General features: G+C 42.2%; 1 non-coding gene across 1 annotated transcript; it reads left to right on the top strand.

Annotated features, from left to right (window-relative positions):
• The first annotated feature begins 3,202 nt into the window (after nucleotides 1–3,202).
• LOC141694839 (small nucleolar RNA R71) lies at nucleotides 3,203–3,309 on the top strand. The gene has a single exon (XR_012564121.1). It is a non-coding gene; the product is annotated as a small nucleolar RNA R71 (small nucleolar RNA).
• Nucleotides 3,310–3,631: the final 322 nt, after the last annotated feature.

The raw sequence follows: 3,631 nt of genomic DNA, 5'->3' as shown, positions 1-3,631 counted from the left end.
GATTCAAAAACAAATAAAAATATGAATGAATACAATCTATATGAAAATGCAGCGATCCCCCTTACTACAATTAATCAACCAAATTGCCACATCTCAACGAATGCAGTTAGACAACTAAAGATCAATAAACTCATGCAAACGGACATACAGCCAGAAACGTGGTGTGTGCAAATGCTTAACAGATATGCTTCGGAACTAGACCAATTACTATGACTAGACTATCCTCAAGGCAATCCTACGATTATACAAAGAATAAAAATTCCAGGCACAAAGTGATATACAACACTACAAGAACTCTGGAGCATACTACGGAATCGTGCTTTTTATTTACAACTCAAATGCTTATTTGACCGTGCAATGAGTGAGGTCCACAAAAGACTTATACAATGATATCCATGTAACGAGCGTTAGGTTAGCGGATCCCAGACTCTAAAAGCCTTAGGTCGCTAGGCACAAAGTCCCCTAAGAACTTAATAACTCGAATACCAAAGAGCCCACTCTTGATCAATTATGCCAATTTTTTTTTTTTTTAAACTCTGAGCAAGTGCGTTTCGCTCCATCTTGCTCAACCCTAGACTACTCGCAACATACGCGAGCCGGCTACTAGCCATTTGACGCCTAGCCACAACTAACAACAACTTCCATATTTTTTTCTCCAAAATTTTTCTTTTTCATGTCTTTATCACTAAGAACCTATAATCGAATTCTAAGCATAATAAATAGATTGACCTTGAAAACAACCAAATCATAACACAATCTAGCCCTTTCGCATTCTCTAAGACTTAGTGGACTTACAATTGTTTCTAGCATGCATATCAACCTACACAACTTAATATCACTTTAATGCTATCACTACACTCACATCAATATCACAATTCAGTCGATAAATCATTGCAAAAGGGATCATGGTAAATGCATGAGCTACATGACATTCATAAAAAAAAAACTATATGGCATAAATTATGCAACTATATGAACTAAACTATCATGAATATGCAACTAAATGACACACACACAATATTCCTTAACTACCACCCCCATACTTAAAATTTTCAATATCCTCATTGAAGGCAATAATAAGGATTTCAGGCATACCTAATTAGCGGGAGATTCACCCTCGTCGGGTGGAGGATCAGGTGGCCAATCAACCTCGCCACCAGTGTCTCGAACAACAGTACCGAAAGCATGTGTCATATCTGCAGCAAAATGACGGTGAATATCGTGCATGGCCTCCATACGCCTAGTTACTCGCCTGTACTACTCATCACCAACACCAGTCCTATCAATTATCTGCTGCACATGAGAAGAACCCTCTATAGGCACTAGAGGATCCGTTCGGCTACCCTCTACATCATCAAAGATATATCACAACCCCTTGTCAAGGGGTGCACCTAAGAATGAATAACTCAAGTGATTTGGCAGTGGGTTGAGCTCAAGTGTAGGAGCATCTTCAATAGACGACTCGAGACGATCCTGAGAAATTTTCAGCTCTGCTAACCCAAGAGAATCGAATGGCACATCCAACTTCCTCTTCCACAGAGGTGCATTCAAAACCTGAATTTGCTCTACTTTAAAGCACTCCTCTTTAGCTGTGGGTAATTTTATTTCCTTGAACACATTGAAAGTGACCTTCTGATCATGAACCTTCATCGTAAGCTCTCCTTTTTGCACATCGATCATATTTCGGCCTGTAGCCAAGAATGGTCTTCCCAAGATAATGGGAATCTTCTTATCTTCCTCGAAATCAAGAATTACAAAGTCAGCAGGGAAGAAGAGTTTATCCACCTTGACCAAGACATCCTCCACTATACCTCGTGGATAAGCGATGGAACGGTCAGCTAGTTGCAATGACATGTATGTTGGTTTCGGCTCAGGCAGACCAAGCTTCTTGAAGATAGATAAGGGCATCAGATTGATGCTAGCTCCTAAATCACATAAACACTTGTCGAACGACAAGTTTCCGATGGTGCAAGGAATAGTGAAGCTTCCAGGATCTTTAAGCTTCGGAGGCAACTTCTGTTGCAGCACAACACTGCATTCCTCCGTTAGAGCAACGGTCTCTAAGTCATCGAGCTTCACTTTCCGAGAGAGAATACCTTTCATAAACCTCGCATAGCTAGGCATCTGTTCAAGAGCTTCAGCGAAAGGTATGTTGATATGAAGTTTCTTGAACACCTCCAGAAACTTCTCAAACTGCTTATCCAGCTTTTTCTTCTGCAGCCTTTTAGGAAAAGGAGGTGGAGGATAGATCTGCTTCTCCCCTGTATTACCCTCAGGAGGAGTGTGTTCCACAGTAGTCTTCCTTGGTTCCACCTCTACTCCCTTCTGCACATCTTCTTCAGCCACAACTGCATTTTCTGAATCTTGAGATTTTTCAGGCTCTTCGTCTTGCTGAATTTGGGGGCTTGCGACCTTTCCAGACCTTAAGGTGATGGCGTTCACATGTTCTTCAACTTCCCTCTTTCCTGGATTGGCTTCTGTATCACTAGGAAGCGTTCCTGATGGTCGATTCAATAAGGCATTAGCAATTTGCCCTATTTGGTTCTCCAGATTCTGGATAGAAACAGCCTGGCTTTGGCATATAAGAGCCTGGTTTTTGCACATAAGCCTCAACTCCTCCAATTCAGATTTTTCATTCGAAGATAGACCTGCATCATTAGTTTGTTGTTGAAGTTGGAGTTGTTGCTGAAAACCAAGAGAGTTGAACAGCTTATTTCCAAACGGCTGGAATGGCTGTTGCATCACATTCTGATTGTTTCTCCCGCTGAAGTTAGGATGATTCCAGTTGTCAGGATGATAAGTGTCTGGAACTGGTTGTTGCGATCTCTGAAAGTTGCTCACAAACTGAGCTGAGTCGCTAGATATAGCGCATTGTTCTGTCGCATGCGGACCAGCACACAGCTCACAAACACTAATTATCTGCTTAACACCATAGTTAGCCAGAGAATCGATCTTCATAGACAACGCCTTTAGTTGAGCAGTGATAGCCGTAGCTGTATCCACTTCAAGAACTCCTGCTACCTTGCCCTGTGGATATCTCTGGGTTGGATACTGATATTCATTAGCAGCCATCAGTTCAATTAGATCATAAGCTTCCATATAGCTCTTTGCCCATAATGCTCCGCCTGATGCTGCATCGAGCATGGGTCTGGACTGTGCTCCCAACCCATTATAAAAATAAGTGATGATCATCCAATCAGGAATTCCATGATGAGGACACTTCCTAAGCATCTCCTTGTAGCGCTCCCAAGCTTCACTTAGCGATTCTCCTGTTTGCTGCGCAAATTGAGTAATAGCATTCCTGAGTGCAGCTGTCTTCGCCATAGGGAAGAATTTAGTAAGAAACGTCTGAGCAAGATCTTCCCAAGTAGTAATCGAACCAGCTGGTAGAGAGTGTAACCAGCTCTTAGCCTTGTCCTTCAGAGAGAATGGGAACAGTCTCAGCTTCACAGCATCTTCAGAAACACCGTTGAACTTGAAGGTGTCGCATATTGCAATGAAATCCCTAATGTGTGTATTGGGATCTTCCGTTGGAGAACCCCCAAACTGGACTGAAGTCTGTACCCATTGAATTATGCCAGGCTTGATCTCAAAGGTATTAGCTGTGATAGCTGGCCGAACAATGCTAGAT

Source organism: Apium graveolens, chromosome 10 (genome assembly GCF_009905375.1).
Source record: "Apium graveolens cultivar Ventura chromosome 10, ASM990537v1, whole genome shotgun sequence".
NCBI lineage: Eukaryota > Viridiplantae > Streptophyta > Magnoliopsida > Apiales > Apiaceae > Apium > Apium graveolens.
The sequence above is the reverse complement of the archived record's forward strand: the minus strand, read 5'-3'. Positions and strand labels throughout refer to the sequence as shown.